The sequence below is a fragment of the Daktulosphaira vitifoliae genome, unplaced genomic scaffold, assembly GCF_025091365.1.
Source record: "Daktulosphaira vitifoliae isolate Bord-2020 unplaced genomic scaffold, ASM2509136v1 Scaffold_3, whole genome shotgun sequence".
Lineage (NCBI taxonomy): Eukaryota > Metazoa > Arthropoda > Insecta > Hemiptera > Phylloxeridae > Daktulosphaira > Daktulosphaira vitifoliae.
In genome coordinates, this window is record NW_026099574.1 from 34,761,490 (window position 1) to 34,774,270 (window position 12,781).

Below are 12,781 nucleotides of genomic sequence, written 5' to 3' on the forward strand. Positions count from 1 at the left end.
TTATGGTGCGATAAAAATAGCTAGAAAATATTTATAAAAATAAATATATTTATAAATAAAGCACGGTTTTATTATTCTAAATTAATTCTAATAAACACAAATAACTTCTCATCTTGTGACTACAATAACAATCATAAAGAAAAATAAAATTTAAGCACTTTGAGTACTTAATATAATTTGAATCGCATAAATATTATTTTAGTCTCGTACGTCAAAGATATTTACTGAATTTTAGATATTTAATTATCATTAGTATGACGTAGTGTATTGATTATATAACAATTTTTTATCAAATTTTGTTATATTATGCTTGTATTTAATATAGGTAAACGATGTTTTCATTTTAAGTAATTATATACATATGTATACAGACGTGTGATTGCTAATAAAATCAGAATAAAAATAGTTCAATATGCAACAGTGCTTTCATCTCGAAAATCCAATTCGCTAGATAAACAATACAAACATCAAAGTATACACAATCAAACAATATTCAACTGACCGAACATAATAACTCATAATCGACTCGATGACGTTTGCACACCAAAGCCGCCGTATAATTAATTATTACCCCAGGGTCTAATGTAATAACACTGTGAATGATACGTGAGCCATGATGATGACAAAATGTAAATAATAACAGACTTTGTACTGTGATATTTGGGATTTTATTCGTCCTGTGGCTATTGACATTTCTAACGCATTAATTAAATAACATATTCCATACGTGGCATCATTTTTTGTTTTGTTTTACCCCCCTTTTGTATAAAGGACATGCAAGCTGAACCATCTCTGTCATCAATTGAGTGTTCCTCCCTATGTCTATGCCATAGCTTACAATGGTATTTCAGACCTGAAACCGGCAAAATTTAATAATCATAAAACATAACGCTATTTTAAATGTTAGCCAATTTTATTAAATATTGTTACTCATTTAAAACTAAATTTTACTATTAAATATTCAATCATGTTATGCAAATGTACGTAAAAATGCATAAATCATTGTAATGTTTAATTTAAATTAATTATTATTTTTTCAAACAAATATTTTAAATGTCTTTAATGTTAAAGCANAATTATTATTTTTTCAAACAAATATTTTAAATGTCTTTAATGTTAAAGCAGAAAATTTAACTTTTTACATGTAACTTCATAACGTTAAGTAGTGTTCACTAATATTGACATTCCAAAAGACTCTCAATGAACTAATTCCAATTTTTCTTAAAGTTTAAAGTTTTATGTTGTTATTCGAGTAATTTTTGATTTCTTTTTTTATTGTAATTATGTGACTTATTATGTATTTATCTACCATGTTTTATACAAAACCTATTCCAAATAAAGAGGAAATTCAATACATACTATTTATAAAATTTTAATTTACCATTAATGGACAAAGGATATTAACGACAAAAATTCAAAAAAGGAGCTCTCATAACGCAAATAAAGCCTTAGGGGTAATCGATACTATCTCCCGCAGACACAACTTATTGTTGCATGACATAATTAAAAAGCAATTTGTTTTACATGGTACCTACTAGTATAATTTCAACAATTTATTTATTATAGTCACAAATGTTTATTATTTAATAGGTTTATAACAACAACTGGTTTGAATTTTTTTAATAAATTGGTTATTGAATGTCCCTAATTTCTGAAAAAAACATACTTAGATCTTTCCCACAGTATAAATACACAAACTATACATATATGTTTAATGTGGTTTAATAAATAAATTATTATTATTTTATTACACTACATGTATGATATGTCTAATCAATATATTTTATATATAAAAAAATAGTTTTTTATTTCTAAATGAATTAACTTTGCAAATATTACCAATGAATTCTGGTTTCGGTATAGCACATACTAAGACGAAATTATAATTTAATATAAATATTACATTAAGTTTTGCTTTTGCACAAAAAATAAAAATACTGGACAAAACGTAATATCTACTTAGCCACGAGTCTAACAATCCCGTGGGGGTTCTAAAACTCTCCCCAAATGATTCGGTGTTTAAAAGAGGTCCTCGTAAATTCGATTACATCCAAAAACTCAAGTATATGTTTCTACCGGATTTTTGTTAAGATTAAATTCTTCTTGTCACGACATTCACAGCATCCAATTCCTCCAATATCGTAATCCGAAAATACGTCCACTTGGCTTTTTTCCCAATTGTCCGTCGTAAAAACCTCGGCCAGGATAATATTTGACGTTGATAACGACGACTGTCCTGATTGGACGACCCATCAAATAACATCTACAAAAGGCATCTAGGATTAAAACTTAAATACATTTAACCTGTAAACCCCTTAACAACACTTCACAGTCTCAACAAAAGAGCACTTGAAATAAAACTAGAAAAAATAAAATTGCAATCAAGACTGTCAATGACATTTTGGCACAGACGACAGTGAGGTTTTAATAAAACCAATTTACTGACACTATAATTTTAGAACCGTATTAACCATAGGATTTTTGTCGTTTTTTGTAAATTTCAAGACACAACTTGCATCCAAAGCTATAACATTTTGATTAGATTAATTTAATGTGACTAATCGGTGAATTTAATATTGAAATATTGATAAGAAAATGTTAAAAAAATTCATGTTTTTTCAAAATTAATTTAAAATTCTGTTTAACTAAATCTATTGTTATCGAGTAAATCACATATAAATAAACAAATTGTGACTAAAATGTTACGTCTAAACTAATGTAACTTTCGCTCAACTCAATAAGAATAATTGTGTTCGAATTGTCCACGTCAGCAAGTAAAATGCATCTAATGGATACTAAACAGCAGTATAAATGGTCAAAGTTTCTCAAACAATTGTCCATCCCCTACACATTAAATTGTGAAGCGATAAATCCCCCTTTGTAATCCGTCTAGTCGAAAGTGTCTTCGCATGCACTTACCATACCGGTAAACAAACATTTCCTCGTAATACGCCCCGACTCGTGTTAATAAAAAAATAATAAATACAAAATACTACCTTTTTACAAAAGGTCACTGTCGTCTCATCCGTCAACGTATTGCTTTACTAACCAATGACTCCTCCTTCACCGGAATTACGAATTTAAAATGCATACAACGTCAGGTAAAAGCGGCGCAAATGCAAATTTCAACTTCAGAATCAATATTAAACAATGTAAATTAGTCGGGGTTTTAATTACTATATACGAGAGGCCTCGGGTCAGCGCCACGCGCATAAATTTATTTATAAAAAAACTGTACAATGCGCGTATGACCGTTTTTTTTTCAAGTTTTGTTGACACAACTTTTAATCAAATTTTTTTAATCATTAGTCCTTTTCTCCATTTTGAACAAAAACCTATTCTGTATGTTAATCAGTGTTTAATGGGATGTATTCGAACGTCGAACAAACTTCATTCCCCTATTCAGAATGCAATATTGTTGCTGTGTCTGCTGCGGTCAGTTAAAAAAAAACACATGACTACACAACCACCGTGTCAATTATTGTCATTTCCATTGGGTTCCGTTCAGGAACTACTGATTAAAATCACGAGCAACCCCAGTTATTGCAATCGGCCAAAACATTTGAAAATATCGGTTGACGGAGTACCCTTTTACAATGGTCGTTTACGCTTACTCTGACATTTTAATAAACTGAAGTTTCGTTCATTAAAAAAATCACGAATGCCTGAACAAAGTATATGAACGTATCGTTCAAGATACTTCAGTGATTTGATGAATTGAATTTCAATTAAATTCCATTATGTTTGAATGAATTTAAGCTGTAAATATCAAAAATTTGCAGTTATTAAAAGTTATTGACTCGAAAGAATTAAACTGATTAGTAATTAAAAAGATATAAACCATTTTTTTTTAATGTAATGTACACTGAAAAAAATGTAGTAAAATCAACAAACTTATTTTAAGTATACAGTCGACATTTTTTTTTTGTATATTAAATAAAAATTTTTGTTTTGATTGATTACATAATAAAAATATTGTCAGCTGTATTTTATTCAGTGTAATTGCTGTACATTTATAATCAAATATATTTATTATCAGAGATAAAAATAAAATAAAGAATAAAAATAAAAATTTCCGAATTTCTTATTAGTATCCATGATACATTTGATAGTAATTTATTTGAACAAATACTATTCGATTAACAATTACTTTACTATTTTTCTTTTAAACAAACTTTATTCTTATATGGACCGTACATAATGTCAAAAAATAAGGTATAACAAACAATTGAAAATACCGGAAGAAAAATTGTTCAAACAGAGGTTTACCGTCCATTCTTAAACAAGGGGTGTATCAAATATTATGTCGAACGAAATGTACATATATTACTCCCTATTACAAATATGTAAAAAACATTTTAAAAGAAATAAAACAACCTTGTCAATAGTATAGAAAGGGAGGAACTACGAAGCATAAAAGTCGACAGCGACCGTACTCGTGCAAATATAAAAATAAGTATATACTTAGGAGAATCAAAGACTCTAAGCAGAAAGCTTTTAGTGTTGTTTATAAAATAAAGGATCAGGATATCTACTTTGTTTACTCAATATTACATCCAGTATCAAAAAATGCAAATTGTATTGGTGTTCTATCGGAATCTCTATAAAAAGCATCGCACTAAATCTTCAATTTATGTCCTATCATATTTTAAGTACAATAGTATATAAACATGATACAATAGATGTTTGAAATATTTGCTGAACATTTGACCGAGAGAGTCATACAACTTCAAAATAATTAAAAAGTCGAATACTCATTCTAAGATCATTTAAATCGAGTATCATTTATAGACCAGAGAACAAGTTATACAAGTATAAAAAAAATATCCATAATTCAAACAATTACCCTTAACCAGTTTATATATTTGAGAAGTAAAAATATGCAGACAATCATAACAAAAAGCCATTGTTCTACTCGCATTGTAATTTATAAAGGCTATCGTTACTACTACATCATGTCTCAAACGTCAATAATAATCATGTGAACCGTAGTTTTTTTTACTATTATTATTCATCATTGATGATGTTTTGCAACACGTGTGAGTCATCGGTGATCGCGGCGGCACACGTTCGATTCATTCGACCCGCCGCCACGCCGGCCGTCTGGTAACGAATTACCCGGTCCGGATGTCGCACGGTCTTCAGTCAAAGTCAACGCGATGAGGCTGTTGCCGGTTTCCTGTCCTAGTACTATCTTTCCGCCAGAGGGTGTTGTTGTTATTAATCAGATGACAACATATAAGTTGCCAATTAAAACGTTTGCCGCTGTTTTTCTCTAATGGCACGAAGACTCGTAAAAGTGCCGGAGGAAACAACGAGTCATTTGTAAAACGACAGTCTCTCTCTTCTCTGTTCATTTCTGTGTTGTGCATTACGATATCCGAGTGCGTTTTGGCACGGCCACCCCAGTTTGAAAAATCACTTTAGTCGCCAAAAAGTGATTATCATCCAAAGACACGGCAAACGTTTAGCTTGATGCTGCAGTACAATTGGAGTCGAAGACACGTGCTGGCGAACGCCCTGATCAATAGTAACAAATCATTTTCGTCATCTAAAGATAATATTTTCGTATTGTTTTGTCAAAATAATATTAATGACAGCATAAGCTAAAAGCGTAAAATAACATTTCTCCTTAAAATCAAATTTTGCAATGACGAATTAACACAATCTTTTGTTCGTATATACTCTTTTGTCTATACTACTAATCAAACTCTTGTATATTTCAACGAGTTTAAACAAATTTTTTAATTTTATAAATATTTATAAAAATACTAGAGTATCTTTTTACATTTCAAGCAAGGTGTCACTATTTAATTTAACTAGAATATAAAAAAAATGTGTTTAAGCAGTTATTGTAAGAGTAGCTGTTTTTATTATTTTTAACGAATGAGTAAATACATTGTCGTGATTAAAAAAGATAATTAAAGAAGCGCACTGTCGTTAGTTAGTATAGAGTTGTCGATAAACCCTCGGTGAGCATTGACTTTTGATTAAAAGTGACGGAGATATTATTTCTGACTTCCATGCTACGTGTCGGTGCTTTAAACCATCGTTAAAGAATTCCTCGCGCTAAGAGGGGAATAAAGAAAGCTTTAACTACACAGTAGTCTTGTAATATGTATGCCAAAGAAAAAATGTGTACGCCAAATACAAGAACGAGAGATGGTTGAAAAAGCTTTTATTATTATACAGTCTTACGGGATAATCTGTGTACGACCAGGGAAGAAAAAAATGGGCAACCAACCGTGGAAACCCGGTTCATTAACGTTTCGCCAATTATATCCGCCGTCGAAGTCAGTCGGCTGTGATGGATTCACATTATTATATTTTGCGAGTCTCTTCCTCCATCGTCATCAACGATATTTTCCGGAATATTTTTCATCCCCCCACCACCATGCCACTGTTTCGCGGAATCCCATAATAAAACGTTCCCTTTTGCTCTAAAATCCACCTCGCTCTCTTTGCTCGGCGCCCTCTTATTAACGAAAATCATATAGTGTTTCCATTACTATACGGAAGCTCGTAATTTGTCACCAGAGAATATCTTAACACACACACCCATTAAATATAAGAGGGTACATGCCGCTTCAAGGTGTAATTATTAATGTGTAGGTATATGAGCTGTATGCTGCGAAGACGACTCTTGCAATAAAGCCAAATGTCTCTGATGCCGTTCATTTGATCTACGCCGTCTTACACAAAAACCTCATCAATCGAGCCCGCGAGACTTATACGAGCAATTAGTACAACAAAACCAAGTACAGTCATTGTCTAATTGTCAGTTTGGTAACAGAATATACATTTTGTACGCGTATATATCCGGATGACGACAGAGAAATATTGTTATTTTATCGTTCAAATAAGTCTTGCTCCGCTGGAATTTAAAAAGAATACTAACCCGCGTAAGGATTCAATGCTCTCATATGATATTAGTGATATAATAAATGATCATTTAAAAAAGCATACATCTAAGTACAAATAAATAAAAATACGAAAAATATCGAAAAGTAGGATGTGTGTCGGTCAACCAGTATTTAAAAATCGTCACGGATCAACAAACCGATCCATTTTGTCCTTTTGTGGATCATCTTTAGTTGATGGTGCTGGCGATAAGTTTACAGGGTCAAAGGTGAGACTCTCCGCATACACACATAAAAAACACCGCTCTCACATTCCATCTTGAATTGTACATGGCATGTATATATAACGACACATAAACCGACTCTAATCCGTTCCATTTTTTCTCTCTAATTTTTATTATTATTATTATTATTATTATTTCTTCTGCTTATATTCTTCATTATTAATGTGCATCCACACGTATACAAGAGTACACGAAGCGCATCGTCTGTCACCGATTCTCTTCTTTGGGGGCGACCCGCAACCATATACGCTTCCCCTAAACACAATGAACATTGAAGTCCAATATAGATTTCGGACGTTGATGAATAACGTGCTTGGCACCGACCATAGATTTATATAATGTACCGGACTCCGTGACAGACACCTATATAAATGTGACAGGGTCACATACGGAGATCGCCTTGTGTTTGTTTAGGATTGCCGGCTATGATGCGTCCTATTTTCAAACAACCCGTTGCGCCCACTATATCTCCTGTTCTCGATTACTCTCTGTTTTTCTATACCTTATGCACGCAGACATTTGCATAATGTCTTCGTCGTCGGGGTGCGTTCAACTCACCGGACACAAAAGACAAACGCGCCATCCGACCCCCCATAGTCAATCTTTTATTCTTCCCGGTCGGTCAAAAAGAAAAACGCGGTCATTACCATTGAAAAATTCCTTTTTGAGGTCGCGGACCTTTAAAGGGTAAAACAGTAGTACCGATGTATCACAATTTGTTTCTCAATATCACGATGATAGTTGAGGTCCATCATATCTTAATAAATTTCATATTGCATTGTGTTCAGAAACCATTAACCTGACCAATCGACAGCTATAGTGCTCAGACATATTTATAACCAATAAATAATCCAAAAAGGCATAATATGAAAACCATCGGTGCTTTTATGGGTGTAAAACGATATTTGTCTTAGTTTATGTTATTTAGTATGTTGGTAACTTTAAATGAACTAAAAGTTATTGTACTGCATTTCGTTTTTAAGTATTCAATAGATACCTAAACTGAGTTATACTCGTATTTTGTGTCTGAATAGAAATAACTGATTGTGTGGAACTTCCATAATACTTTATGTTCGATTATTTTTTAGTTACAAAACAAACATACAATTCAAGTACTATTAAACGAACGCGTGCGAGAATATTGTATTGTGCGTTTGTTGTATTTTATTTGTATTATTCTAAGAGTCAGACAATTGGAGATATTGAAGAGAAAGTAAAGTATAACCATAACATTTTATTTCCTATACATAATATTTTTGATAATTGTATAATACAGTTGCCACAAAATTTGACATATAATAGTAGGGGTACTCGTAAATTACGAGTAGTTTAAACATAACACGACCACGGGGGGTGTTAAGAATAGAAAAAAGGAAGCTGCAATTGACGAGATTTCCGTATTTCCTGTCAAGCTAAAAGTGCACGGGGACAACCTTTTATTTTATTTCATATATTTAAACAATATTGTTTTGTTTTTTATCAAAGTACCATGTTAAAATGCAATAAAGTATATATACTTTACTATATATAAAACTGTGTATATAGTGAGTCACAAAGATATGACAAATCCAATATCTTCTGATCTTTTTCGTTAAAATATTATTTTTTTCAAATAATTATTGCCTTCTCAGACTATATTCAAAGCATATTTTTTATTATTTATATCTAATAATAAGAAATAAAATTTAAATTAAAATTTTTTTCAAATTGCAATGAAAGGATCAAAAGTTATTGGTCCGTCATATCTTCGTGACTCGTCCTTTATAGTATTATAGACTCATTGACATTTTAAAACAATTATATAAACTAACTTTGTAATATTTAGAGAAATATTACTAACTGCTTTACTTATCGTCATAAATAAATTATTATTTAACTAATTTTAGTTGGAAAATTCAATAAAAAAATATTACTACTATTATTATTAGTTTTACAAATTTTTATATAAAAATACATTGCAAATTAAAATCGAACTATAAAAAATTCGTTTGTATTGTTTACATTTATGAACAATTACTCTTATTATTTAATAAATAAATTCGCAAATCTTAAAAAATTAACTTTCATTATACGGTCCAATTCATTTCGTTTTATTTGTGAAAAACTTAATAAAAAAAACCCTCTTTTTTGCTAATAATCCTTAGAGTTTTTATTTTTATCATTTAGACTTTATTAATAATATTCACGGTCAATATATCATGAGTTTTAATAAAAAAAGGTCTTCTAAAAAAAAGTAATAACAAAATTTTAAATGAAAAACATAAAAGCTAATATTGTAATTCACTTTGTAAACTGACTTGGTGAAATTATTTATCAAAAACATATTTATATAAAATATAATTACGTTTCATGAATTCGATAGTGCGCTTAACATTAATAATCAGTTTTATATGTTCTCTAAAGAAGAAAATTGACGTGCCTATGATAAAATGTTTGCAAACACGCTGGTGACTCGATATTCGATTAAAATTATATCAGTCCCTAAGTATTGAAGTTCATTTTTTCTTCCCCTTGTATTTTTCGTACAAAGGCTTCGGGGCTAATTGGATTACCTTAGTGCAATCAATGAGCTACTACTACGACTCGTCCTTTGCTTTTTACGTTTTCTTTTTAACTACTACAAAGTTATCTTTAAACTAATTTTTGAGACCATCTTATCGACAAAAATACTTCATAAAAGGTATTACTTTGTGTGGTTGGTTGTTATTAATAATTTCATTATTGTAATCGGCATAAAGTTTCTTAATACAAATCAATTATTTAACGAATTAGTATAAAATTTTAAATTCATGTATAAAACATACGACATTTAAACTTTCCTGGTAACATTGATAACTATTAATCCGGGTAAGATTTTAGAAAAAGTTTTTGGAAGGGTATTTGCACTAAGTTTAACTTAAATTTAACTAAATTAAAAAAAAACATTTTAGGATAAAACATTTTGAAAAAGTCCTTAATTTATATTATTTATAGGGTACAGTCATACGGTTCTTAAGATAGTAAAGATATTCATGATGTTGCAACTATTTTCGGACAATGATCCCCAAGATTCATCTTAGACCAGCCACTGTATTAATATTTAATAAAAATCAATAATTAGTTGTCCATAGAATACTATTATAATTTGTTTGAAATTTATTTGCTAGCACTAAATGATTAAAATTCTTTAAAAAAATCAACAGTGGTAATATTGATACATAGTTAATACATAGTTTTCACAATTTCATGTGTTTTTTAATATTTTTCTAGTAAACAAAATCTGTTTATAAATGTTAATGAAATTTATTAGCTGGATGCCAAAATGTTGTCCCATGAAATTAAAATGATCAGTGATCCCTAAATACTAGCTTTTAATCCTTTTAAAGAGCCCTTGGACGACAATCAAATCAGTTTCGGACGCTTTTGATAAATGAACGACAGCCGCAACGACACATATCTTGTCCGTGTGAACCCTATCCGTACATGATTGATGGACATTGTCCTAAATGGTAATGTGCATACAGCCGACCAGATTAACAACAAAAATCCCCTTATATCACCAACAATAGACAACAGTATTTTTTAGTTTGATTAAATATTATTATTCGTAGATATTCGTTTTTATTTTAAAGCAATAAAACATTAGTATGGCAAATTTTCAATAATCTATACTTATTTATTTATAAAACATATATGAAGTTTTAAATAAGAATTTCTTTTTAGCATTCTGCAATTGATTACAGTATACCAAACAAAAATAATAACGAGATTTTAATTGTTCGTTTAACATAAAATTGTGATTAATATTTGTAATAAAAGCGTTTGTTTTTAGTTTAAATTGCCTGAAAATTTAATAAAGAATTAGTGCACACAAATTTTTTTAGTAAAAAGTAAACAACTTCATATATTTCAAAAAAATGTAATTTATTCAAAACACAAAAACCAAATTAATTATTTTTAAATTTAATAAGTATTTTCCATATTTAAATAAAATCATAACTAATAACTATCAAAACTAAAATAATGTATTATGATGGAGATCTACACAAACCTCCTGCGTATATTTGACCTGATGGACAATCGATTCGAGTTTTTATAGAAACTAATACTCTTCTATGCAAATCATTAGGCAGCTCCGTACTAGTTGTATTGGTTGTATTAGTTGGGCGAATCGTTGTACTAGTTGGGCGAATCGTTGTACTAGTTGGGCGAATTGTTGTACTAGTTGGGCGTATTGTTGTACTTGTTTGTCGAATTGTCGTACCAGTTGGGCGAATCGTCGTTGTGTTAGCATTGCCAGACATTGTCATGGTAGTTACACTATTTGTCGTGCTAGTCGTGTGATTTTTAGTATTTGTAGTTGAAATTTTTGCGGACTGGGTGTAAATAGCTAAACATAATAATACAAAAAAAGTTGAATTTAAATTCATCATACTAAACATTTAACTATATTACACCAAAGCTAACAGCAATGGATAGTTCAACAATTTAACACGATGATTATATTATTTTTGACTTGCGCATCTAGTTAAACAAGAGTCTGATGTTATAATCTTTAAACAGCAATAAGTAACCATTGAATCAAAGTTCAGTTTTATCATTCATTGTTTTATCAAATCTCACGCGACCTTGTTTATAAATAAGTGATTTTTCAACATAACTAAATAATAAACACAGTTAATTAATAGCATTTCTTGTTTTTGTTATTAAATGTGTTAGTAAAAAATTGAACCGAATAAATTCTTATGAATCATTAAACGAGTAACACATATTAATATTATCATCGTCAGCAAAAAAAAATCCACCGATTTAATTAAACTAAACTAATATTTTCTAAGCTTTTTATCATTTATGATTGGCAATTATACTCCTACTAATCATATTGTAAATGAATGAGTAGATTAAAGGTATTAATTATTTTTAATTGCAAGTAAATGTGTATTTATAATAATTGCGTAGATATTTACCTTCAAATTATACTCTAGTCGATAATTTACGGCATCTTCCGTTATGAAATACATAACCCTTAGGACAATTAGTTAATCGTATAATATTAGTTTGTATGTATTTTGTTGAAACATGATTTGATGGCAAATTAAAACAAAATATAAAAAATAAAAGTTGGAATACAATTAATAACAGCTTCATGTCGACTAACTCAAATACCTCTTGCCAGCGAACTGATTAAAATAAAACGATAAAATAATGAATAACCGTTCTTATCAGCAGAATACGCACATCGCAAGCCAAGATCGAAGTTTCAATGTTATTTGCTTACTATCAAATGTAACATCATATTTTTTTACTACTATTATTATAAAAATTTACCATATCATTTTTTTTTTAATTTAGCAAAAATCCATCAATTAAAATTGATCTTATATCTTAAAGTATAGACTCTTTTCGACACATTAATTTGCTATTAGTCGTGTGGAATTAGTAACGGATATTCACTAAAATATATTTTGTACTATTCGGACGTTGGCAAAAATTTACGAAATGAAATTATGATATGGTCGGAAGACAGGAAATCCAATTTCACCAATAATTTTACGGTCCTTCGCTTTTTGGTCAATCTCGTCATCGCCGATAAACNTTTCAATGTTATTTGCTTACTATCAAATGTAACATCATATTTTTTTACTACTATTATTATAG

At 29.9% G+C, this 12,781-nt stretch overlaps 1 long non-coding RNA gene across 1 annotated transcript; it reads right to left on the reverse strand.

The window, feature by feature from the left end:
* Positions 1-11,026: 11,026 nt before the first annotated feature.
* Positions 11,027-12,447, reverse strand: LOC126900794 (uncharacterized). Its single transcript, XR_007702919.1, has 2 exons — positions 12,091-12,447; positions 11,027-11,513 (listed from the first exon to the last, which is right to left on the reverse strand). It is a non-coding gene; the product is annotated as an uncharacterized LOC126900794 (long non-coding RNA).
* Positions 12,448-12,781: the final 334 nt, after the last annotated feature.